Below are 27,874 nucleotides of genomic sequence, written 5' to 3' on the forward strand. Positions count from 1 at the left end.
GCGAAACAATGAATCAATATTTCCCCCTCTCCACTTAAGATTACAAGTGTTACTCACAAGCAACCTCCCCTAAAGTAACACAGAAACACACCCTAAAGTGACACAGAAACACACGATTGAGTCCCCAGATCTGCAGGGCTCCACACCAACCTGTACAACTGCCAGGACCGGTCATCAGGCCCTGTCTCCCCCACTGCTCTGTGCAAGAACAGAACAGTGGGGAGCAACGCGTGCGTCCCAGGCTGTGGGGCGCACTCTCTTCACCCGGAGTACAACCTCAGGAAACAGTCCCTCTCAAGCCCTGTCCGCCTCCTCGGACCACCACTGCCTGGTTCTCCAGGAGCCTCCTGCCACTTGGAAATGCCCACCTGTGACCTAAGGCAGAAGAAGATGCTCGGTGCTGACTAAGGCCCAGACAGGTGTGAGGACCAAGGTCACCTGGGGTAGGAGTGGGAGGAGCCACAGAGGAGAGGGTGAGCCTGTGGACGAAAGTTCCAACAGGACAGAAACCTGCCAGGAGGCAGCCCTGAGGGAGCACGGACATCCCACCTCTGCTGGAACAGCGGGGACAGGCCCTTCCTGAGGCTGCTTTCTGTCTGACTTCAAGCCTCCCCGTCCCGCTATGTGGACACCTGCCATTTAACCTGTGTCTGCAGTGACAGAGCTGTACCAGAAGCAGCGGGGGCGCAGTGCTCCACACAGTGCAGATACAGTGGGTGGAAAGCCCACGGAAAAGAGTTAAGAAGCAGACACCAAGTGCACCAGTGCAGGCCCCACTGACCCTGGAGAGAAGCCTCCCCCGACCCGCCCTCCCACCTCCCCCACAGCACGCCCACAAGGGGAGGTGACGGTGGTCACACTCACCAGAGCTCTGTTCCCACAGACAGAGGCGCTCTAAGAGCCACAGGTGAGATAAAGAACCTAAAACACCTACCTGTCCTGAGTCCTGAAATCCCCCCAGAAGGAGAACATTCCCTAAGCTGAAGCCTGTCCCAGACTCCACCCTCAGACCCTGGGACGGGGCACGCCAAAGGGACTGGCCAGCTGTTTGACACGCCTGCAAGTCTAGCCCTGAGCCAAACCCAGAGCCTGCCTGGGGAGTCAGGGAGTCACTGGCCACAGCCTGCTCGCCTGCACAGAAGGTCAAGCACATCTCAGGAAGCAGGTGAGACCCGTCTGCAACCTCCCCCGGTCGTGCGCAGGAGCCACCTGCCCTGAAGTTGTTCTGAGACAAAGGCGTGTGCCTCAGCTTCATACGGACACTGATGCAGAACACAACAGCGATCGACACACACACAGAGCTGAGAGGGAGCCCACGAGAGGCAGCTGGCACAGAGAGTCAGGTGTGGTGGAGGAGGGAGATGGCAGAGAGGGCAGAGCGGTCTTACAAGTTCTTATCACAAGAAACAACATTTACCGCTGTGTGAGGTGACAGAAGATGACTAGATCCATGGGGTCATTTCACTGCACACCTGAAACTTACACAAGGTGAAATGTCAATTGTGTCTCAATAACACTGGGGGGGGGGGTGCGGAATAAAACATAAAAAAATTTTAAACTTAGGGACGGAATGATCTTTTCCTTCCATTTGCCTCAAACACGTCCTTTGGTCTGACAACATTTTACAGCAGCCCACATTTAGTATATGCATAATTCAATCCTAACGACAGCCCCATTGGTGTCTGCATCACGGAAGGTCTGTGAGGAGTTTGCTTGTGTGTGTGCACATGCAAGAGCACAGACATAAGCACGCACCAAGAAGCCACTTTCCACAGCAGAGTTGGTTAGAGAGGCAAGAGCTTCCAAGCCATAAAAAGGAAACCAGATCTATCCTCCAGCACAGGGCAGCGTGTGGCACAGAGCACCCCACACAGAGAGAACCCCTCCCAGGAAGCCTGGCTGGATTCCAGCCAGAGATGAGCCACAAAGGGAAAGCACCCAGCAGCATCCAAGCCGCCGCCAGCTCTGCTGCAGAAACGCAGCTAAACCCCACATCCCGAACAACCGACAGATGTTGTATGCCACCTGTAACCTCTACCCTCTTCATGACTTTCTAGTTGGACAACTAAATGCTTTCTAGGCAGCCCCGAAGCCAACACCTAACGAACAAATCCTACTGCTCCTCTACTCTAGCTTTTCTGAACACAGGCTCAGAGAGAAGGTTCAAAGAAACGCCAATTCTCCATGGCCGGGACCCAGAACATCTGAGTAAACGCACTCCCCAGACAGCTACAGCGCCCGTGGTGCTCGCATCTTGAGACCTCAGCCCAGGAGCCTCCCCGCCTGCCCCCTCCCTGCTGGAGATGGAGACACTCCGGTCCACAGCAGGGAGGCTCGGACGGGCTCCCGTGTCCTAGGCTGGCCAAGGGCTGCCCTCTATGGCAAGAAAGAGGGCGAAGAAACTGGTCCCGACAAGAAAACAGAACCAAAGGACTACGCCTTCACTTCTCAGAAATTATATTCACTGGGGCTTCCCTGGTGACTCAGTGGCAAAGAATCCGCCGGCCAATGCAGGAGACACGGGTTTGCTAGCCCTGGTCTGGGAAGACACCACATGCAGTAGAGCAACTAAGCCTGTGTGCCCCAACTACTAGGCCAGGGCACCCTGGAGGCCGTGTTCCCACCAAAAGAAGCCACTGCAATGAGCAGCCCACGCACCGCAACTAGAGAGCAGCCCCCGCTCGCTGCCACGGGCAAAAGCCCACGTTGGGCTGGATGAGTCACAAGCTGGAATCAAGACTGCTGGGAGAAATACCAGCAACCTCAAATATGCAGATGATATCACTCTCATAATAGAAAATAAAGAGGAACTAAAGAGCCTGTTGATGAAAGTGAAAGAAGAGAGTGAAAAAGCTGGCTTAAAACTCAACTTTCAAAAAAACTTAAGAACATGACATCCAGTCCCACACTTCACAGAATACAGAAGGGGAAAAAGTGGAAACAGTAACAGACTTTACTTTCTTGGGCTCCAAAATCACTGCAGACAGTGACTGCAGCCATGAAATTAAAAGATGTTTGCTCCTTCGTTGTAAGGACTATTGCTGAAGCTCCAGTACTTTGGCCACCTGATGCGAAGAACCACCTCATCAGAAAAGACCCTGATGCTGGGCAAGATTGAAGGCAAAAAGGAGAAGGGGGCGGCAGAGGATGAGATGGTTAGTCAGCATCACTGACTCAAAGGACATGAATTTGAGCAAACTCCAGGAGATAATGAAGGACAGGGAAGCCAGGCGTTCTGCAGTCCATGAGGTCACAAACAGACACAACCTAACAACTGAACAACATCACACAGAACTCCAAGCCAGCAACTGTGTACCAATATGTTCTGAGTCATCACAATCCAGATCATCTTAAAAGATCTGCAAAATCTGGAAAAACAAAGACAAATTTTTAGATCAAGTGACGAGGCTGAACCACAAAAGACAAAACTTCAGTCAGCCAAGTGTGAGCTACATGGTTCACGACCAAGAGAATCGGTGTGTAAAGCTGTGAGGCACACAGCCAGTCTGGAGACAGCTTCTGCACAGGTAGAACTATGCAAGGAAACCGGCTGAGGCCCAGGCAGGGGCGGCGCTGCTAGAGGAGGGCGGGACGGCACCCAGCAACCTGTCCCAGGAGCAGCCGCCCAGGAGCAGAGGCACGCAGGGTGTGTGGCCTTCGGCCTTCTGCTGCCTTTCTGCTGCCAGTCTGCAGAGAAAGGGGAGGCCAGAGGAAGGGAAAGCAGCTGAGGGGACTGATCCACAGCTGAGAATGTGAGCTCGCCAAAAGACCAAGCCGGGAGACACATACAGACACCTGCTCTAAAGGGGGCCTATGTTCATGTCCCCTTGACAACTACAGGAGGGGACTTACCACCAAGGCTCTACCGGATCAGGAGCCTTCTGAAAATGCACACAGACTCAAGCACTGACGCACTGAGGAGAAGTAATGCACACTCTGGCGGTTTCCTGAGGCTGTCACATTCTGAGTGACCAACAAGCATGCAGGCTGACTTGATTTGTTAAACTACGATTTCTCATACAGGCTGAAGAGCTCAGTATAGCTGTTTATAAAATGTGGTCCAAGGACCCGAAGGAATTTTGGCAACCCACTTTGGAAACTTTTTTCATAGCAACACTGCCTCTTTGGCTGGGGTGGTATTTGCACTCATGATGCAAAGGTGATGGTCCAATTGCTTAAGAACCTCCATGATGAAGTAGTAATTGTTAATTTCATTAAACACCAGGCCTTTCCATACTTGTCTTTTTCATATTCTATGTGACAAAATATGAAATGCACATGAAACATTTATCCCGTGTACCAATAATAGTTGCCTCCAGCAAAAGCATTTTTTCAGGGAACACCATTTTTATATGCAAGAATGACTGACAGGCAGGCTCTAGAGACACAGGAATTTGGCAGACTGCTTCTAGAAAATGAACAAAGTTAGACTGCCACTTCCAGGAAAACACCTGAACTTTGGCTTTAATTCTACTTTTTATTTTTGGCCGCACAGCTTGAGAGATCTTATTTCCCCACACCGGGATTGAACCCAGGCCCCCAGTATCAGAAGCTCAGGATCCTAACCACTGGGAATTTGCCAATGCTAAAATTCAAGTATTTGATCAAATACCAGAATTTTGGAAAACTCTATGAACAGACAGCTTCTGGTGGCTTAAAGGCTCCTCTGATGAGAGAGAGAACAAGAAAAACAAAAGCAGCAAAATAAAATATGTTAGCATCTGAAAGATGGAAAGAATTGAGTACACCACAGCTGACCAACTGCCCGTGGGCACTGCTGCAGAACTCAAAACAGGTAAAAGGTCTGGTTACAGTACAAAAAAGACCAAGGGTCAAACACGGCTGAGAAGAACTAACTGGGACCCAGAGCAGGACCCCGCGCTTCCTCTGACCTTCACCACATGGCCATTCGTTCGGTTTCAGTATCGTATCAAACACCACCTCCAGAACTGTACCAGAAAGCTATTAAAGGGAATTCCCTGGTGATCCAGTGGTTAGAACTTGGTGCTTTCACTGCCATGGCCTGGGTTCAATCCCTGGTCAGGGAACAAAGACTCTGCAAGCTACAGGGTGTGGCCCCCCAAAAAAGCTATTCAAATATTCTTCCCTATTCCAGCTACATTTTTCTGGTATACTTTAACCAAAGGAACATATGACAGTTTTTCATTTTGGAAAATACAGTGGTTTTTGAGTAAAGCTGTGCTATTTAGAGTAATGTACAATGAGTTTATTACTCCTACTTTTTAAACGAAATGAGTAAATGAGAGTTTTAATTGATAGATGTCCCGGACAGGGACACGGACAGGACTCATTTGGGCCCCTCGGTGCTCCCAACATGAAGAGTTTCCAAAACGACAGGGTCCAGGAACACGGGCGGGCAGGAAAGATGCCTACTCCAGGCCCCATTCCGTCACAGACCCTCCCAAGACCGCACCTATAACGTGACCCTTTAATACATGTGTGTGAGAAGAAGTAAAAGATGAACATACAAAAATCTGAGCACATCTCTCCAGGAAGCGCCGGCTTTCTGTCTCCCAGGGCCGTGTGGACGGAGGAGACTGAAGCAGGGAAGCGGGCCTGTCTGTTGGTTCTCCTCCCCCTGACACGCGGGAGGGCCCTGTGCCCCGGGCAGACAGGACTGGGCCTGCGTGCTTCCTGCTCAGCAGACTGAACAGCAAGCACCCCTGTGCAGACCCAGCACTCAGTACTCTGAGGGTCAGGATTCAAGGGTCCAGAATCAACGTCATTTACAGATGGGGATGAAGGCCTTGCAGTGAAGCTGCAGAACAGGGGTGGATGGACGGTCCCTGAGCTGGCTACCTGAACCACCCGGCAGACCTGCTTCAGAACAGGGCTCAGGCCCCGAGCATCAACCCCACTGCTGAGTCTGGGAACAGAGCCCATTCTCAAAAACGCAGTGTGTGGGTTGAGTCTGGAGACTGGCAGCAGACAAATGGCTACAGACCTCATGACTCTACATGTTTAAGCCCAGGCTAAATACTGCTGGTCTAGTCTCTGAAAGGAAAGTTAAGTGGTGTGGCCCAAAGCACAGTGACTGGACAGGCACACAGGCTCCCTTGGGCCCAGTGAGGGCCCTGCACCACCTCTGGACTGGGGTGTGCGCCCCCAGACCCCTGGAGACCAGGGCCTGAGGCCATCCTTCTCCCTGTTGCCCATCACTGGCTTCGCACTGTTGGGATGGCTTCTCTGAGAGGCATCTCAGGCTGCAGTGTTCTGGAGCAACATCCCGCACAGTCCAGGGCTCTCGGAAATGGAGGACAGCATAGGACAAGTGTCCAGAGGGCAACGCCCCCTTTTCCAAGCAGTTCACAGAGAGGTCAGAACTGAGTTCAGAGGTCAGCAGCGGGCTTTGTTTACTGTCTATTTCCCATCCAAGAAGACCAGAGAGACAATAAAGTGATCCAAGATGCCTTTCAGTAGGTGAATGGATAAATAAACTGTGGAACATCTAGACAATGGGCTATTATTATTATTCAGCACTAAAAAAGAAAATGAAAAATGAGCTATCAAGCCTTGAAAGGACACGGAAGCCCCTTAAATGCACGTTACTAAGTGGTAGGAGCCAACCTGAGAAGGCAGTATGAGCCTGACCACCGGATGCTCTGGAGAAGGCAAGAGTGCAGACAGGGGAGGTGGAGGGAGACACTGCAGCACACACAGAGCGCCAGCACCCAGAGGGAGGCCGGATGCAGCCTGCGGACCCTGGGGACGCCCAGTCTGTGCAGCAGCATATCAACTGCAGGCGCCTGGGGGCACAGAGGATAGGAATCCGCCTGCCAATGCAAGGGGCATGGCCAGGAAGATACCACATGCCACGGGGCAGCTTAGCCCGTGCCCCACAGCAACTGAGCCTGCAGTGCAGAGGCTGCAGTCACCACACCGCAGCTAGAGAGGACTCACCTCCCGCTGCAACCAGAGAAAGCCCGAACAGCAGCGAACAGTGCAGCCAAAAATAAACAAACTTTTAATAAATAAATACACAGATCAATCGCTCCTCTGGGGTGAGTGAGTGGGCGCTGAGTGTGTATGGGAAATCTCTACACCTTGCTGTTTGATTCTGTTGTGAGCCTGAAAAAGAGGAACAGAGCGCCTGGCTTCTGTAAGAGAGGTAGCCCGAAAGGCTGGTCCGGGCCCTCCGCCACCAGCCCGGCCTCCCGTCTCACCTGCTCCCCACCCAGTGCCCAGGCTCTGCCCTCCTCAGGCTCAAGGGGCCCCTCTGCTGTGGGAGGGCAGAAAGGGTATACGACTCCATCTCTGGCCAAGGTGACAAATGATCAGGTCAAGAACGAGGACGTCGGCAGCAGTGTGGGATCAGCCACCCCAGCAGGGCCCCGGGCGCTGCCCCATTCCACACAGGCAGCCACGCACCCCCAGGGGCCGACAGCTGGGCGGTCTCCACCTGCCACCCTCTCAGGGGGCTGCAGATGCCGCTGACTCCTTTGAGGCCACTGTCCTGGGGACATGAACCAAGGTTCACTTAAGCCTCAGGACAAAGAGCAAAAGGCTCAGAGTGAACAGGACAGCAGCTTCTTCCCTGGACAAGAAACGGACCACGACGGCAGGCACAGGGCCTCTAGAACACAGCTCTGCCGTCAGCCTAGTACGCAGGCTTGGTCCTGCCTGCCCTGCGCCCAGGCCTCACCCTGCACTGCGCACATCCAGGCACGTGACCCCTGTGCCAGCGCTGAGCACTGCGTGACGGCCCAAGACACCACACACACACACACACAGCACCCCCCACGCCACAAACCCACACACACACACACAGCACCCCCCACGCCACAAACCCACACATACATACACACACACACACACACACACACAATCCCCCCACCACAGACACCCCCACACACACCAGAAACCCACACATACACAACACCCCCCCACCAGACACCCACACACCCACACACACACCACAAACCCACACATACACAACACCCCACCACCACAGACACCCCTACACACACCACAAACCCACACATACACAACACCCCCCCACCAGACACCCACACCCACACCACAAACCCACACACACACAACACCCCACTACCATAGACACCCCCACACACACAACACCCCCCCCACAGACACCCACACACACACCAGAAACCCACACATACACAACACCCCCCCACCAAAGACACCCCCACACACCACAAACCCACACATACACAACACCCCCCCCACCACAGACACCCCCACACACACCACAAACCCACACATACATACACACACAACACCCCACTACCATAGACACCCCCCCCACACACAACACCCACCAGACACCCCCCCACACACCAGAAACCCACACATACATACACACAACACCCCACCACCAGAGACACCTGTAACACACACCACACACATACACACACACACACACCACCCCACCACAGACACCTGTAACACACACCACAAACCCACACATACACACACAGCACCCCACCACCAGACACCCCACACATACACACACACACAAACACCCCACCACCACAGATACCCCCCCACACACACACACAAACCCAAACATACATACACACACAGCACCCCACCACATATCCCCCACCACGGATATGCCACACACCCACACACTGCACCCCACCACTATACCCCACACCAGATAAGCCACACAGCCACTACAAACACACACACATACACAGCACCCCACTACCACGTATCCCCCACCACAGATACACCACACAGCCACCACAAACCTACATACACAGCACTGCACATTTCCCCCACCAGATACACATTATACACATCACAAGCCCAAACCCACATACATACACACACACAGCACCCATCACACAGCCACCACAAACCCACACACACAGCACCCCACCACCACGTATCCCCCACCACAGATACACCACACAGCCACCACAAACCCACACCCACCCCCACCACACACACTGCAGCACAACCATGGCACAAGTGTAAAGAGGGGCCCCTGCATTCGCTCCCTGCCCCCCCTCAAGGCAGACGCCTGCATGGTGACCTCTCTCCTCAGTGTAACCAGGACTCCAGGATGCACTCAGTCTGCTGCTGATAGTTATGGAACCTTGAAAATGCTACTATTCAGCGTCTTTGAAAAGTGTGGGGAATGGGGAAGAAATACAAAAGTGAAGGTGTCTGGACAGTTGGTGCCGCTCACAGCCCTTTGGGGTTCCTGGAAGAGTAGAACCCCTCCCACATTAGCCTTGGGAGATGGAGACCCCACCCAGAGACCTGAAGAACAGCTGTCACCAGATGGAGGATGCCAGGGAGATGTTGTGTGCAGACTCAAGCACAAAGAAAAGGGATATTTTTTCTTCTAAAAAAAAAAGTGAAGTATTAGCTAAAGGAGATTAGAGGAGCTTACACATCTGATCATAGCTTTTCCCATAAAAATGCCCACAACAGGGTTTCTCCAGCTGTGCCCTGCCCCCCAGGCAAGGCTGAAAACCTGTTCGTCCCCTGACCCATTCATGCCATAGGCCTCAAGCCAAGACAGCATCCGACATGCTAGCTGTGAGGCTGGGCTACAGCAGCGCTGACTCCACAGGCTCCAGCACCCAACTCACACAGACTCTAGAGACCCCCCCCCACACACACACACAAACACAGGGCAGGAACCCACTGTCCTGCTTCTGCAGCCCAGGCTTCCTGCGGCTCCTCCCTACGTCCGCCGCTCTGCCCGAGGCCAAGACGAAAACACGCAGGGGTGCCAGGCGCAGGGGAGGTGAGCTAGACAGTAAACTTTTCAAAAGAACAGAAGAATTAAAAAAGTAAAAAATCCTTGCCCCAAAAATTAACAAGAACAAATTTTAAACCCAGGCTGACCCTAACTAGGAGATGGAGAAAATGGACAAGGAGGAGGTTCCTGGAGGAGGCTGAAGTGGACAGTCAGCTGGGAACCAGATGCAGATGCACGGCCCATGAGACCCCACCCACACAGACAGCCAGGACCCTCCAAGGTGCTCAAGGGCCCTGGGTTTACTTGTGATAAACCACCCATTCACAAAAGGTCCACAGAGTCCAAGGCCTAAGTGCCACGTGACTTCCCAAGAGCTGGTTCCCACCCCCTCCTTCCTCCCAGCACTCTGGCCTTGCCCCAGGGCCTCTGCCTGCACAGACGCAGGGAGCGGGCAGGCGCTGAGACAGCGAGCACACGAGCACTGCCTGCCCCGCCTTCCTGATGGCAACCCGGGGGCCCACGCTACCCTCGGCCACGGCTCTGCACTGCTGTTGGCTCTGCTCTGCTTACCTTCCTCGCCTTCTGGTCAGCCCTCAGTCCACCTGCAGCACCCCCAGCAGATAACTCTGCGGATCAAACACGGCATCCTCACCCTCAGAACACAGCACACCGAGAACCTCACCACCATCCCTTTTCTTGACACTAAGAATACCCAAATCCCTATTCCCCAAGGGCAACACAAATGTCTGGCTTCCCTGGTGGCTCAGTGGTAAAGAATTCTCCTGCCAATGCAGGAGACACGGATTCGATCCCTGGGTCAGGAAGATCCCCTGGAGAAGGGAATGGCAACCCACTCCAGTATTCTTGCCTGGAGAATCCCATGGACAGAGGAGCCTGGTGGGCTACAGTCCAAAGGGTCACAAAGAGATAAAACTGAGCGACTGAACAACAACACAAGTGACGATCAAGGTACCAATTCCATGGCAGATAAGCACTACTACGTATAGAACTGATGACTCTAGGGAACCCTATCAGCGCTCTGTAATGACCTATATGGAAATAAAATCTAAAGAAGAGTGGAAACATGTATAACTGAGCCACTTTGCTGTATGGCAGAAACTAACACAACATTATACATCAACTAGACACCAACAAAAATTAATTTTTAAAAAAGGCATCTATTCTAGAGTAAACACCGTCCAGCCACAAAGGCGCCTCCCCACCTCCGCCCACACCCTCCTCCCCACCTCCATCTGGTCAGCCCCCAGACAATCCACCAGCGCACAGCACCTCCACCACCTTACCCAACCTCCTCCTCCCATTGAGGTCCAAGTGGACTCAGGAATGGCCTCAAACACCGGCCTGCAGAAACCTCGAAAGCCTCACAGAGCCCGGTCCTGAGGGGCGGCAGGAAGGAGGAGGGACTCCATGCTGGCCCAACAGGCCAGTTCAGCTCGGGTTTCACAGAAGCTGTGCAGTTCTGTTCTGAAGCAGATGCAGGCCATCTCTTCACCCTCCAACATAACACTTGGAGGAAATCCCTTTAGCCAGCTTTTAAAATCTGATGGCTCAAAAAATAAAATAGGGAGTTCCCTGGTGGTCCCTGGTGGTCAGGACTCCACACTTTCACTGCCGAAGCCCGGGTTCAAGCCCTGGTCGGGGAACTCAGATTCCACAAGCGACACAGTAGAGTCAAATAGATATAAATAAATACGAAGAACACTGGTTCCGTGAGAATCCCTGTTGCTAACAACGGAAGGAAAATGACTGCAATATTATAAGCAACAGATGAGCTGCTACTAACAGCCCACAAGCCCTTCCAGCTCCTTCCTGCCCAGCACAACTGTGTGGAACCAGAGCCCTGAGGCTGCTGCAGCCAGAAACACCCGGACGAACTAGGGTGCAAGCTGGGCCCAGACGCCCTGTTTCTCTCACCTGCCTGCTTCCCAAACCCTCTCCTTGGCCACACGAGTTTTCCCAGCACCTCAAATGTCTTGGCGTAAGAGACCCAGTGTTTACTGACCACCAAGACCTGTGGCGGGCAAGAGTGAGGACTTTTCTGGGAAAGCGTGTAAACACAGTGGCCAATGTCTATAGGAACAAAAGCGAGCATTTAATGAAGCCTAATTTAAATGGCGTCTAATATTCCGTACTCTGTATGTATTTTAAGAGAGCCTAGAGCAGCCAGAACTCTAAAATTATAATAAAAAGTTATTATACTCAAAAATCTAGAATACATAAGTTTTACTTGTATAATTAGCTATGCATATTTCTTTGAGAAAGAAGCAAAAAGTGTGCTTTGTTATCTATTTTTAAATCCTGACAAATATCTGTTAAACAGGCAAATGTATTATTAGCACACTATGATCTATGAGCTTCTCACCAACTGCAAATCCACCCGCCACCGCCCTGCAGCCAAGGCACACCGCGTGTGCTGTGATGTGAAGGGCCACAGCCACCAGTGGCCGGATGCTGCTCAGGTGGCGGCAGGGTCAATAACTGTAACACAGTATGACCTTCAAACCGTGTGATCCAAAAAAAAACCATGCAAATCCAATCAGCCCGCCCCGTCATGGACCCCGGAGCCACAGTCACTACAGACCAGCCCAGAGTCTATCCAAACTGGGCCCTAAAGGATGCCGGGGAGGGACACGGGCACAGATGGAAACACGTAGCCACCTCTGTTGGAAACGGTGACCTCAGATGGGACCTCAGTGGTTCACATTCCACCTTATGTGGTCAGAATGAAAATTAAGAACAATGGATGATATGAATAACAATGAAAAAGCATTACAAAGCCTGCAAAATTAGTGTTTTTAAACTTGTGCCTTCAGATGCTAGGAAAGGTCACGGAATGTAGACCCTTCCACCAGTGTTCACACCCGCAGTCACACCCTTATCTCTATCACATCCAAACAGTGGATTTCTGAAGACAATTATAATCAGTGTAATCAGTATTGACTGAATATTTATGGTTCACAAAAGTGATCAACAGCATTAGATACCCTGGATTACCTGTGTGATGTACTGTCAAAATGACAACCCTTCCATCTCAGACAGCATTCCAAACAGGAACACGCCCACTGCTCGAAATCCACTACAGCCATCAGGCCAGCCCCGGAACCTGTCAGCAGCCTGGCTGGTAAATTGTTTTCTTTTCATCAAGAATCACCAAATGCTTACTAATTACCTCATTTAGGCAGCATCTTGTTTTTTCTTGTCATAAATTAAGGCCAGCCTTCCAGTCTCCAAACAAAGGCCAGGCTCAAGCCTGCAGGTGTGGGTGGGCCTGGCTCCCCTCTGCCTCCTGCCCCAGGGCAGAGGCTCTCAGTGGCTGCCCTGGAATGCATGGGTTCATCCTGGAAGACCGCCCTGGGGGCCTCCCGGGGGCAACAGAGCCCACCACACCCCGACCCCACACCACCCACCAGTGGCCGGGCCGGCTGCTCTCCCACTCCAGACCACCCTGCAAACTCAGAGTTCTCCATCGCACTCAACTCCATTTCCAAGGAAACACTTCTATCATCAGAGAGGCCGGCCAGGTGCATCTCAAAGTGGCCGCACAGAGGACAGTTGAGGCAGGGTTGAGTCTGTGGGGTTGAGCAGCAGGAAAGGCTTCTTCCCTGTCTGCTGGAAACAGCACAAAACACACAGAATACACTCTGGGGCTGTTGGCTTTAAAACCTTAATACCAGGTCAAGGTATGAAACACTGAAAGGAGCCAAGTTTTCTTTCCAACTGTTATCAATCCACAGATCAGAAGACACGAGGAACTGCCCCTGGGACGTGTCCCCTAAGGGAGGAGGACTCCATCCTAGAGCAGAGTGTCCAGCCAGGCTGAGGCTGCACCAGGACTCCCAGGAGAAGGCAAGCTCAAGGCAACCCAGCCAAGAGCCCACCCCACACCCACCAACCACACACGCGGGCCTCAAACCTAAGGAAATTCACGTGTGCCTACTGGCCGGCCCGCACACAGAGCAGCATGGGCCACCCCGCTTCCCCGGCGGAGGGATGACAACGCTCAGGTGGTGCGAGCGCCACAGGCCCAGAGCACCAGACAGGGAGCAAGCGGGGCCGCGGGCCCAGGTCACCTGGGGAGAGAGCCACTAAGACAGAACGTTGGTAAGAAGTCAACTTTCGGCACAGACCAGGCTGCCCAGCGTCTTCATGTGTCCACAGGCGCCTCTCCCTGGGACACCAGGGAAGCTACCTACTGACCCACAGGGCTCACCACCACCCTGCAGCCCCTTGTTTCCCTGAAATCCAAGACAAAACCCAGACACTGAGACAAAACTCTATCAAGCCCAAGAAAACCAGCAAGGAGAGGTAAGAATGACTTTAATACTTCTTTTTACAAACCAATGAAAACAATACAAACTGTTGAGAGAGAGCAGGTGCAATAAAATTCTTACCGAGTCCATCGCTGAAAGCCGTGGCTGATGACTGTAAATTAAATCCAACAGAGGCGTGTCCCAGAGCAGCGGTGAGGAGATTCTGAAACAAGAGGATCCAGTGAGCGCCTATAAATACTAATTTCCCCTCAGTTCTTTTCGTAATGTCGCCTCTCTCTGTGTGGACTACACCATGGCCCTTCCTTCACTTTGGGTCACTCCAACAACCCCGAGGTTTTAGGGTGTCTGGCTGTACAGGAGAGGCGCTCACACCCGGGACTCAGGGAGGGCACCCTAAGCAGACACCTCTGTCTGGACTCCGCTCCTGGACAGCACTGCTCAGAAAGGCCAGTTAAGGAGAGAACACCGGAACGGGCCAGTCATTCTCCCCAGAGCAGGCGCCTGAGGCCTGGGGCCCTGGAAGGGCCATCTGCAGACGTTCTCCTTTCAGGAGTTTGACAGTAAGCCTCTGCCAGAGTTACGGATTTTGTAGCTTCTACAGACTCACTGTCACACTCAAGAGTAAAATTGGAACTCACCCCGCACGCCAGCCACGCCTGCCCCTCAGACAGGCCAGTCCCACGACACTGTCCCCTCCCCACTTCCTCCCTTCACCTACCCAGGGACCTGCCCGCAAAGGCAAAGGACAATGATTCAGACCAAATGAGCTCCCAGGATCCAAGGTCAGAAACGTGCCTCTAGGTCCAGCTCAGGAGAAGCCAGAGGGCCTGGGCGACCCCACAAGGACCAGCACGTGTCATCAATGTCACTAAGAAATATCACACAGAGGGGCCTCGTGGGCAGGCCAGCCACAGGCAAACAGCCCCCTTACTCACAAGTAAGCTGCAGCTACACATCAGAAGCAAATCTCAAAAATCTTATCAATGAATGAAAAAATGTCTTGGAGGGATATACTGAATGTATCTGGGTCTTTCAAAAACACATGAAACTTGCGACTTCCCGGCAGTTCAATGGCTATCTACCTGCCAATGCAAAGTGCACGGGTTTGAGCCCTGGTCTCGGATGATTTCACATGCTGCGGGACAAGCAAGCCCATGTGCCCCCACTGCTGAAGCCTGCCCACTCGAGGACAGGTGCTCCGCGATGAGAAGCCACCGAAACGAGAAGCCTGTGTGCTGCAACAAAGAGCAGCCCCTCCCCACCACAACCAGAGGAAGCCCCCACATTGCAACAAAGACCCAGCAAAGCCAAAAATAAAATAATAATAAAAAATTTAGGTACATGAAATAATACATTTGATTTATAATGTATTCATTCAAAACTAGGAGTTTAAAGGTACACAGACAACTAAAAACATCTTTTCATTCATCAAATATTTTTACATCAAAACCAGCAACTTCAACTATTTGAAAGTCAAAATCTAGTATCAAAAGAAGAGCAAATGGTACCATATATGATCCTCCAAAATCACTATTAAAAAAAAAAACAAAACACAGATTTTATTGAGAAGCCTCTCCAAAGACCTACGCCAGAAATCAAATCAGTGGACACTGTGGCCTGGCCGTATGAACAAGCGACACTGCCAGCGGGAAGAGGAGGTGACACGGCAGGGTCACAGCAACACTGCCCTTCCGAGAGAGCTGTGCGGTCTCAGGAGCATACAAACCCGGTTTCCACAATCCCATCAAGAACCCTCCCATCTTCACACACACCAGTGGTGCCATGTCAGGATGGGACGCGCAGACAGGAACCGGGCACGGCTGGCAGGACAAGCGCTCGTGGACAGTGGACTCCCAGGGTCTGCACATGAGCTACACGTGTGTGTACACAGCTGGGTCAGGACTTTTTTGTCCTGTTGCTGGCACAGGATTTCTGAAGCTGACGTTAAGCACAAGGACTAGAAAAGCAGCTTCCAACCACACCTTGGTTTTCTTGAAAAGCACAAGCTGCTCCCTAAGTGTCTTGATTTTCCTATTAAGACAGTAACAGGATAACACAGTGTTTATGATGAAGTCGACACCTAGAATACAGCAAGTAACAACTACTGCTCAGTCTCTGAAACCAGCACGCTGTCACTTGGGACACACCACCCTCCACCACCCTGGGCACTTCCTGGGCCTAGGGTGCTAAGCGCCCACACCCCTTCCACACAACAAGCCACACAGAACACGGTCACTCAGACATCACAGACACACTGGAGACCCTGACCACCAAGACAGGAGACAGCTTTCCTGGGGGTCTAAGTCAGGAAACAGACTACCAGTGTTTAGCTCCCAGCAAACTCAGAATTCCTAGTCAGCACCCCACTCTCCACAGAGAGGACACTGTCCCCTGCCGTGGCCGGGGGCACTGGCGCCTGGCCCTACAGACACCCCGTCTCAGAAGCCAGGGCTGCGGCCGTGACACTTGTGTCCAGAATCACAGCCCGCAGCAGCCTCTCTGCTGTCAGCGCTCCTGCTCCTGTGGGCCCACCAGGGGCAATCAGAGCAGCCCTCTGTTAGACCCCATTCCCAATCTCCAGCTCAGAGCTCCTCACTGAACTCACAAAGCTCACCACACCAGAGACACGCCACATCACACACGCACACAGACGAGCCCCAAGGTAATTACGACTGTATTTCCTGCCCTGGTTCAGGGCACTCCTGTCTAGAAGATCCTCCAAGTCCAAACCTGCTGTGCCCAGCTCATGACCAAACCCTAGACAGAAGCCTGGAGTCATCCAGCTCCAAACCTCTGCTGCCTCAGCCCCCACCAGCCGGCCAGACTCCTGACTCAGCAGCCCCAGTGCTTCCCCACCCGTGTCATCACAACCCCCACCACGCTGCTGGGAAGGGAACGCGCCGTGTCTCGTTTATCCCTACATACCCCACTCTGCCCACAGGAGTCACTGGGCTCACGAGGGGTGGATTCGAGTCCAAACTTGAGACGCCACCCTGATGACGCACATGCGTATGTGCACACACGTACACGCACACACACACACAGAGCAAAGGAGCTCCCACTTTCCTGCTGGGAGGGCGGGTTCCCACTGCAGGCACCCCACTAAAGGTGTGCGCCCCGGGGACACAGGCACCCCAGCAACTCCAGACTGCTTCCAGTTTCTGGAAGACACCCCATTTCCCTCACAGGAGATGCCTCCCCTCCGCTCCCGTGTCCAGGGGCTGTTCTCCAGGCCCACTCTCTGGTTCTCCGTCAGGTGGCCATTATGCTGGAAGACAACGGTTGTGCTCAACTCCGGGGCTGCACACCGCGCCCTGGGCACTAGCAGGCCCAGCGTTGGCCTCGGAGCAAGAGCACACAACTGATCCCTGGGAGAGCGGGTGCGGAGAGGAGGCCACTTCCCAGATCACAGTCAAGTGCCCGGCTCCAGACCTCCGAGCATCCGTGCCCTTACAATCCACCCAGCTCCCAATCACCCTTTGACCCAAGTAAAAATTCACCCCAAATACATGCGATTAGTGGGCAAAATTAACCAGAGGTAAAAACACAGTAAGTAAGATGCCCTCCCCGGCCACTGCGTCCCTCTAGCCCAGCCAAGCGATGGTGCCCGGTGGGCTCCTGACAGCTCTCAAGGTCACAGGCCCAGCATGCCGTCTCCCAGAGCGCCGGGGGCTGCCTTACCTCCAAGTCAGTGCATGTCCAGAAACGAAGTATCCACGGTCTCCTTTCTGGACTCACCAGTTTCAAGAGCTGCGACAGCCCTCGCCGCACCCACCTGCACACTGTGCTCCTCCTCCACCTCGCTCCCACCACGGAGCTTCCAAGCCAGAGTATCGAATGCAAAACAAGGTGTGTTCAACCAGCCCCATTCAAGCCAGCTTAAGTGCTCAGACTGGAAGCACTCCCTCAGCCTGCAGAGACTGGGTGAGGAAAGCTGCGTGACATACACACGTGCTCTTCTTTAACCACAGAAACCGGGCCAACGACGCAGACACTGGCCTCCAAGTCTCCAGCTCCCACCAGGAATTTCAGACTCCACCGCCACCCAGGACTTTCCACGCTCCAGGTGGAAACAAGTGGCTCAGAAGAAACAACAGGTTGCTCAGAAGACATGCCCTTGCATTTCAAAGACTTCAATCTTGAGTGATCTGTTCCCGGAACATTCCCACCCCGGAAGATGCTTCAGATTCTGTGTCTCGGGGTGAGTATTGCAAAACTGTTTTAATATTTTCCAACCAAATCTAATACATTATCACTGCTCTAGTCCCATTTGCCTACCCAAACCCCTAAACACAAAACCTTGAGAATCCTTACCACCCTCACCCTCTAAATACATTGGAGAGGGTTGGTTTGAGATGGAAGACCACAGAAATGAGAGGGTTCCACGGAAGTCACCGGAGCAGGACTAGCTTCACGCTCAGAGGGGACCCGAAGTCCATCTGTCAACACAAGGACATAAGGACGCCAGCTACCGGTCCACTGACCGTGCTCCAGCCCAGCTGCCTGGCCACCAAATGAAAGCCTACCCAACAGCCTGACACAATACCTGCCAAGACACACGCCTCCTGGGTCCAAAATCTGCTCCGAGGGGCAGGACCCAAGCCTTCCTAATAAAGCAAAGAGTGTGGACCAGCTAGGCCGTGCCACTCATAGGAAGTCAGGGCTCAGGTCAAGATCGTCTTTGGGCTACCAGTGATCTAATGTGTCGTGAGTGATCTGTGCTGTGATCCTGGGTGTGAGAGGGGTCCCCACCCTGAAGACTACACAAACACACAATCACAGCAACAGCACCCTGAAACGCCTTGTGCAAAGGGCTACAGGGTGGGGTGCGGCCCAACCGGCAGGTGTGCGCAAAAGTGTGGTGACCGGCCTGCTGGGAGCCCGACGCCCACCCACCAGCCCTCGGTCGCAGTCGCCCTGCCTGCACAAACGTGCTTTCAACTTGTCAAGTCAAGGAAGGAGAGATCTTCCTCTTTTAAATGTCTGTGTTTAACCTAGTGTGCTGGTGCTGCACTTCATTTCTAAACCACCTCAAATTTCCAGAAGACACTCCTGCAATGACAGTGCTAGACTGTTAGAGTGACAAGCACGTCAGCCGACAGGCTCTGCCGCCAAGCAAGGAGACGCCCACCGGTCTACCTGCGTCCCCTCCGCCCAGTCTTCCAGGAGACCCCTCAAGCAAAGAATCTCCATTCCGAAAAGTGAGTAAATTCTTCTATTAAAACATTAATATCCAAATTTCTTTCCTGGCAGATGACCCTCAGCAGGAAGAGAAACTCCAGTAGAAAAGACACATTGTTTCCTTACAGCAAGTATTACTAGGAAATCTCAAACCCTGGGTGTGAGAAGAGAACAAAGCAGAATGATCATTCAGCGAGAATATCGCAACTCAGACCAAAACGCATGAGAGCATCAGGGCAGCCCTTGCCTCCTGGAGCCACTGTCTACTTCCTTCAGACTTAAATACATCAACAGCACACTGTAGGACACGTGCAAACAAAACATCCTGACTGTAGACTTTACTGTTTTTTATTTTTTAAATAATTTTATGTATTTGTTTCTGGCTATGCTGAGTCTTCGCGGCTTTCTCTAGTCTCAGTGAGCGCAGGCTCCTCATGCGGTTGAGGCTCCACTCACCATGGGGCACAGCTCCTCAGGCACACAGGCTCAGTAGCTGCGGCTCCCAGGCTCTGGAGCACAGCTCACTCGTTGTGGCACTGTGGGCGCAGTTGCTCCGCAGCATGTGGAATCTTCCCAGACCAGGGATCAAACCCGTGTCTCCTGCATTGACAGACAAATTCTTTACCACTGAGCCACCAGGGAAGCCCTAACTACATATTTTTCAGTAATTATAATTACGAGAGTAAACTAACCAATTATCAGCTGAGACATCTTGAAGTAAGGATCAGGGGCTTCCCTGGTGGCTCAGATGGTAAAGAGTCTGCCTGAAATGCAGGAAACCCTGGTTCAATCCCTGGGTCAGAAAGATCCCCTGGAGAAGGGAATGGCACCCCACTCCAGTACTCTTGCCTGGAAAATCCCATGGATGGAGGAGCCTGGTGGGCTGCAGTCCATGAGGTCACTAAGAGTCAGACACAACTGAGCGACTTCACTTTGACTTTTCACTTTCATTCATTGGAGAAGGAAATGGCAACCCACTCCAGTATTATTGCCTGGAGAATCCCAGGGACAGGGGAGCCTGGTGGGCTGCCATCTATGGGGTCGCACAGAGTCGGACATGACTGAAGCAACTTAGCAGCAGCAGCAGCAGCAGCTCTTAGATGGACTGACTCGCTTACCCCAAGTTAGTGAAATTCTGAATTTAATATACATTTATCAATGGTATCGTTAAAAAGATGGGAGGGGGCCTCATGACTCAGCACAGACTGTCCCCAATCTCCTAAAAGCTGACAAGGAGAATTGTGAAGAAAAATCATACTCACCCAAACTTAACCTGACATGTATGCTACCATTTTCAGAAAAATGACATTAGCACTAAGTTAGATTCCTGAGAAGAGACCCACAATGAAAACACAGGACAGATCTCTAAGTGAAGTAATGTCAATGTATAAGCTGCGAGGGGACGGAACATGGCTCTCATTCCATGAGTCAAAAATGACACTTATAGGGCTTCCCTGATGGCTCAGTGGTGATCAATTCGCCTGCCAATGCAGGAGACATGGGTTCAATCTCTGGCCTGGGAAGACCCCACATGCTGTGGAGCAACTAAGCCCGGGCACCACAAATACTGAGCCTGTACTCTAGAGCCCGGGAGCCGCAGCTACTGAAGCCTGCGTGGCCCAGAGCGCGTGCTCCACAAGAAGAGAAGTCACCACAGTAAGAAGCCCTCGCACCACAACTAGAGAGCAGCCCCGCTCACTGCAACCAGAGAAAAGCCCACCCAGCAACCAAGACCCAGCACAGCCAGTAAATGAATAAACAAACTTTAAAAAAGACACTTATGTATTTTATGACTGAGAATACAAGACAGAAGTCACACAAAGTCTTCAATATACACCAAAAACGGAGCACTGTCTGCCTCGGCGCCTGCACTCCTCCCAGCAGCAGGCAGGCCACAGTGAGGCCCTGCCCCTAGGGCCTCCTCCCGAGAGGGCTGCACACTCCACTGACTGCCATCACAGACCATGCACCTGGGCACAGCTCTCCTGCCCCTGATGCATCTGTGAGTGCCAGCTCACCACCTTCACAAGCAGCCAGGTTAATGTCCTGAAGATCAACGTGGGGCCATGCATGCAAGCTCAGGTCAGAGTCAGTGGCGTCTAATGGCCGTTGTTAAAATTCTGACCATGCCACTGTATTGGCAGTGCCCCTGGGTACATTCTAACAGCCTGTATCAGTCTTAAGTTTTCTCATCTGTAGAAAAAGAAATTCCTGGATACAAAATACAGATGAACACATACAAGCCAGTTGCATTTCAAGACATCAGCACAGTTAGAACCTATGATGAAAAACGGGACCGTGTCCCCAGGACAGACGAGGCAACCAATGGGACGCACACAAGCTCCAGCACCGTGGGCACACAGGGAGACCCCATTCATGACAGCAGGCACTCCAGGTCAGCAAGCAGAGGGCAGGCCGCCCATGGGTGAAGCTGTGAGCAATCAGCTCGTGCACAGACATCAGTCTGGGACAGAGTACAGGCTCAAACATAAACAGCAGAAATACAACAACATTTTCAGACGGTACAGAAAGCTGTGTCTATGTCCTTGGGGCGGGGAGATTTTCTTAACTAAGAATGACGGGTCATGATTCACATTTTGGAAGACACTGTCCTAGAGGATCTCGCACAGATCCTTCAAAATAAAAGGACTTTATCTCAAGCATCAAATGTAACTACATCCTTCTGATCATCTCACAGGTGACTATTATGACAGAGCATCACCTTCATGCATGGCAGCTGTTGTTCAAAATGCACATATGTACACAACAACAACAAAACTCTTACCGTTCCTACTTAGCACTGAAGGTTAATAAGTTCCACTGTCTTCGGTAAAAACAAAAGATTTCTGAAAGATGGACGATACTTAGGTAAAAGCAGCTCTATGTATGAATCATGAGCACAACTATATTGGGTTAGCCAAAAAGTTCACTCTGTTTTTTCCATAAGATGGCTCTCTCCAGTAGTGCTTAGATGTCTTTAACTTGATTCAAAACAATTTTGTTAGATTATATTGTGACGGCTGTCACATCAGCACACGTTTTCTAAAAACTCAAAAATGGTGAATTTGTGTGTGTGCGTTTTAATACTGAATATGGGGAAAAAGCAACATTTTCAGTATATTATGCTTTACTATTTCAAGAAAGGTAAAGTCACAACTGAAATGCAAAGAAAAGATTTGTGCTGTGTATGGACACGGGGCTGTGACTGACCAAACGTCGTGTCACAAGTGGTTTGCAAAGTTTCATGCTAGAGGTTTCTCCCTGGACGATTCTCCAGAGTCAGGTAGACTAGTTGAAGCTGGCAGCGATCAAATCAAGACATTAACTGGGAACAATCAACGTTACATTACGAGGGAGAGCCGACACACTTAAAATATCCAAATCAAGCAGTGAAAATCATTTGCACCATCTAGATTATGTTCATCACTTTGATGTTAAGGTTCCACATAAAGTTAAGCAAAAAAAAAAACTTATTGACCGTATTCCCGCATGCAATTCTCTTCTTAAATGTAAACAAAAATGTTCCAATTTTAAAACAAATTGTGACAGACGATGAAAAGTGGATACTGCACAATAATATGGAACAGAAGAGATCTTGGGGCAAGCAAAATGAGCCACCACTAACCTCACCAAAGGCCGGTGGTGGTGTGCATACAGCGGGATTAGAAGAGAGTCCTCTACTATGAGCTCCTTCTAGAAAACCAAATGATTAATTCAGTAATGCTCCCAATCACACCAACTGAAAGCAGCACTCCACGAAAAGCAGCCAGAAATAGCCAACAGAAAACACATAATCTTCCATCAGGATACACAAGAATGCATGTTTCTTTGATGACCAGGCAGTAACTATTACAGCTTGGCTGGGAAGTTCTGATACATCTGCCATAGTCAGCAGACATTGCACCTTCAGATTTTCATTTACTTGAATCTTTAAAAATTATCTTAATGGAAAAAATTTCAATTCCCTGGAAGACTGCAAAAGGCACCAGAAACAGTTCTTTGCTCAAAAAGATAAAAAGCTTTGGGAAGGCAGATTTTTATGAAATTACCTGAAAAATGGCAGAAGGCAGTGGAACAAAACAGTGAATACACTGTTCTATAAAGTTCTTGGTGAAAATGAAAAATGTATCTTATTTTTACTTTAAAACTGAAGGAATTTTTTGGCCAACCCAATATGTGATCTCTGAATGTATAACACAAAGTTAATGGTTTTACTTCTAAGAAAATGGAATCAAATACATATGCCCTTTTAGTGCTAAAAACGGCATCAAAAGGAAAAACAAGTGACAACGGGCTCCATGTAAAACAGTGATGAAGGGTGTGGGTGACGGGACTCCCTGCAGTCCAGTGCTTAGGACTGGGCGTCCACTGCCAGGGGCCCGCGCTCAGCCCCTGCTCAGGGAACTAAGATCCCACAAGCTGCGCAGTGTCTGGGCTGCTGCTGGCCTGAGTTCACGTTAACATGATTGTTAAATTGCTACTAGTAAAAATTTTGTGGGGGATGGTGTGTGTAAGAAAATTGATCTAAAATGCAAAGCAATATTCAAGATGAAGTTGAAACACACAGGACAGACCTCAGGACTGAGGCCTGTGAAAATGGCCATGCTGTCCACAACACTGGTCCCATCGCAACAGCCTCATGAGCCATACGCAGCTCCACAGGCAAACCCAGCCCAGCACAGCGTCCACTCCACGTGTTCACACACAGACCCTGGGCAGGCTGAGCAGTCACCGCAGCAGAGGTCAGTCGGGTCTGGACCCACGGCCTGCCCGAGGCCGAGTGCTCTGCAGCACCAAGGCCCACACCCTCTGCTTGTCCTTGGTTTGGGAGCTGAGTCAAGCCCAACTTTTCAACTCTGTGATCTGTGACTCTGCTCTCAGAAGAAGAGCTGCAGAGGGATTCACTGCAGTTCTGAAACATACAGTGCCCTCGCTTCCAGCTCTGCACTCTTTCTACTACCTCACTCTCCCTGCCTCTTTCTCCTCTCCGGTCTTCAAGGGGACAATGGAACAATTCACACCACAGGCGTCCTCCAAAGAGCCCAGGGTGCTGCAGTTGAACAATGGACAGCTAACACACACATCGGGATAAAATGTCTATGGTCCCCGCGGAGGGGCGCATGGGAACCAGAGCCCAACCAAGGGTCCAGAAAAGTATGACCCAACAGCCAAAGGGCTGGAGCCCTGGAGAGGGCTGCGGGCCAGAAAGAGGGACACCCACTCTGGGGGCTGCAAGTCCTGCTGGTGCCTCCTCCAGTCTCCCCACAGCACTGCGCATGTGCTCAAACTCTGGGAGACAAGTCTTAAAATATTTAAGTGAATTTTCATTCTGAAAAGACTGAAAAAATTTACACAACAGTCTATTACATATTTTACTTTTAATTTCGCAAATCCAGTGTCAGAATATATTATGCTACCCAATAACAAATGCAAAGTCATAGAAAAAAAATCAATCTTCAAAAGAATGATTTCAAAGATGTGCAAACCTGATTCTAAAAAAATTAAACCTATCCTGCATAATTAAACAGAAGCTGCACGCGGCAGTCCACGTAACCCAGTGTTGCCATAGTGACCTCATGGTGCTGGCCAATGACTGCCACTCCTGGAAACCTACCTTCCCATGCCCTCCCTCGGTGACTTTAGCACTTTTTGAATTCACCAGAGAGTTCAACCTGGCATTGCATTTGTTGGGAGATTTCAAAACAATTTATTCCAGTTTAAACAGCTCCTAATTAAAAGTCTAAAATCAAGGTGAACTGTGACTAAAATCCTAGAAATATAATATTTTTTTAGTAAAGTAATAAGCATTAATTCAATGATCTGTGAAGGGTTTAGGTAGGCCTGAACATCCCTCGTGGACACCAAGCCCACGCGGACAAGACAAGGGGTGCAGAAACCATAAAGGACAGAGCAGGGAGAGGGCAGCCAGGCGGACGCAAGTCCCTGGGAGAGGCGACAGGCCTGGCCTCCTTCCTTCTTACTGGGGCTTAATCTCAACAGTCCACATCCTTACTCTTCAAAATATAATTAAGACTACGTTTTCGGACATGATGAATCTTGTGCAAACAAACTTTGGAAACTTCTCAGAAAGCCACCTGTTAACAAGGGACAAAGACTGTTCCTTTTCCTTTCCCTAGAGTTGTGTTCAAAACAGATGCTGAACAAAGACAATTCTAGGGAATTCCCTGGTGGTCCAGTGGTTAGGACTCAGCGCTTTCACTGTCAAGGCCTGGGTTCAATCCCTGGTTGGGGGACAAGATCCTGCAAGCTTGTCTTCATCTCTCCCTCTCAATACTTCTAGGTTCTGGGCCAAAACAAATCCATTTTACTGAGCTGGAGTATGTCATTCAGGAGTAGTTTTACACACCCTAACACTGGTTTCCAAAAGATGTCCGTAAACACCTTGTGGAGAAGCCTGCATCCTTAAGAAGGCAGACTCGGGTTGGTTCAGCCTCTTCCCCAGACCCTCACAGGAGACCCCACTCCCCCAGCAGCAGGAAGGCCTGGGCTCCCGGCTGCCTCCGACCCCATCCCGGCCCCTCGGCCCCGGCCAGCCTCCAGGCTGTCACCCTCACTCCCGCAGCTGGCTCACAGCCACTCTTAGCAGCACTTCACCACAAGAGCCGGTCTCTCCCTCTTTCACTAGAAAGATAAATAGGAATTTTTATTCTAGCCAAGAAACCTGTCAAATGTGAAGTCTTTGATGCTAGGCCTGTTCTCAGCAAAAACAAACAGGCACCTGCACTCGCGGCATCAGGAGCCCTCCAACTGGGGGGGTGATACGCAGAGGAGGCACACTCCCCAGGCAGATGCCCTGCACACCTGTGAGGGTGCCAGTCACACACGTCACCTGCCCACGACACGTGGACACTGTGGGAGCGACACCCTCCCCACCCAGGGCCAACCAGACCTGTTAATCCCTTTCAACAGGTTTTACAAGCAACAGAAATGAATTAAGGACACTGTAGGGACAAGTAAGGAACACCCTTTTATACATGTAAAGAGATACACGAACGGTACGAATTAAGCAGGGGCACAAAACAATGACCTATGACCAAGCCAGGCTCAGAAGGACATACTTGAGAACAAAGAGGTCTGTCCCTGGAGGGCGGCAGGAGCCGAGCCTGTGCTAACGTGCACCTGTGAGACAGGACACAGCACGGCCAGGCTGCACAGGCGATGAGTCTCAGTCAGGCACACAGCTTCAGGGAGCATTCACACGTACCAGTGCTGGGGCAAAAGCTGATGGAAAGTTTCAATCTGAAATCAACAATAACTGGCTGAGATGTTTTACCAAGGAAAGTATTTACATGAGTTCTATGCTCCTGCGTAAAACAGTAACAGGACTCAACACAGATAAACAGGGCTGTGCAACTTTCAAACAACACACTGCACTGCAAGCCTCCACATCAAACAGCAGTGCGCACAAGACTTTATCAGCAAGAACGGTTTTCATGCCCAGAGACGCTCTAGTTATAACTTCCGTCTGAAATGGAACTGAACAGATGGAAAACTGCAAGTGGCTGCTCGCCCAAGATCTGCTGTGCATTAAAGGCTTTCTGCTGGGAAGAGCAGCTGAGCGTGAAAACACACTTTCTCAGACAGCCTCCTTTTGGGAGAGAGGTGCAGGGGGGCCAGCTGTCAGCATCAGCCGCTTTACCCATTACAGAGGCCTGGACCTCGGTCCCAGGAACTCCGTCCATCCCTGGACGGCACCTGAAATCCGACAGATCAAGAGCACCAGAGGAGCCAAGCAAACAACTTCTGTCCACTGCCTCTTCTCCCAGACGTGGGAAGGGATGGAGGCCAATGCACAAGGGCCACCGGGGGCTTAGCAGCACACAAGCCCACTTTTCCCAATTCTAACAAACAGAAACCAACCACAAGTACCAACCAAAGACCAGGCAGGGCTCCACCCACAAGGTGCGAGGGGGCCAGCCGGGCAGCAAGGGTCTGGAGGCATCCACGGCACCCACCAGGCATGATCCAAAGCCAAGGCCAGCACAGGGCACCCAGGCACAAGCTTCCCGAAGCCCAGATCTCTGCACAGCAGGCCAGAGGTGACTGCAAACAGCTGACTCGTCCCTGGAAGGCTAAGCCCTGGCTTGAGGTTGCTCATCAAAGGACATCAGACTGTGTGGAGACGGCGAGGAGCACCACCATCCATCAGACAGCCCAGCACCCACTCTGCCTCGAGCGTTCCAGCCCCACAACTCTAGCCGGGAGCACCGCTTCACCACCCCACACATGGCCAGACTACCGCCCACCCCCACCCCCCACCCCCTGCCCACAGGAGACACGTCTCCCCACACGTTGAGCGGTGAGAGCAGAGCCTCTTCTGTGGAACACAGGAACAGGCAGGGACCCAGGTTTTCAGGACACAGACAAATGTCGGAGAACAACATTGGGGTCACTGAGGGAAGCACCGCAGGAGAAGGGCTCCGGGGCCCCAGGCCATCCTCGACCCCACAAACCCAGGACAAGCCTGCCAGCTCTTCAGAGCCCGGAGTGCTGCCCCTGGGAGCCACACCCTACCCCCCACACGGCACCCCTAACCCCCTCCTCTCCCCGGGACCAGTGCTGAGCGCCCAGCAATCACCCCACATCCTCCAACTGCCAGGAACACAGGGGAACACCATCACAGATGCTGTGACCACACCCTCCTACATCCATCCCTCCTCTGACTTTGATATCCTGACAG

The 27,874-nt window shown here is 51.6% G+C and overlaps 1 protein-coding gene across 6 annotated transcripts in view; it reads right to left on the reverse strand.

Moving 5' to 3' along the window:
* ANKRD11 (ankyrin repeat domain containing 11) overlaps positions 1-27,874 on the reverse strand; it is a 119,584-nt gene that overhangs the window by 52,059 nt on the left and 39,651 nt on the right. For all 6 annotated transcript variants that reach the window (XR_011561446.1, XM_070770461.1, XM_070770464.1 and 3 more), the window contains exon 2: positions 14,113-14,194. The gene's annotated coding sequence lies outside the window, so the exon portion shown is untranslated. The remainder of the gene's footprint in view (positions 1-14,112; positions 14,195-27,874) is intronic.

The sequence above is a fragment of the Bos indicus genome, chromosome 18, assembly GCF_029378745.1.
Source record: "Bos indicus isolate NIAB-ARS_2022 breed Sahiwal x Tharparkar chromosome 18, NIAB-ARS_B.indTharparkar_mat_pri_1.0, whole genome shotgun sequence".
Lineage (NCBI taxonomy): Eukaryota > Metazoa > Chordata > Mammalia > Artiodactyla > Bovidae > Bos > Bos indicus.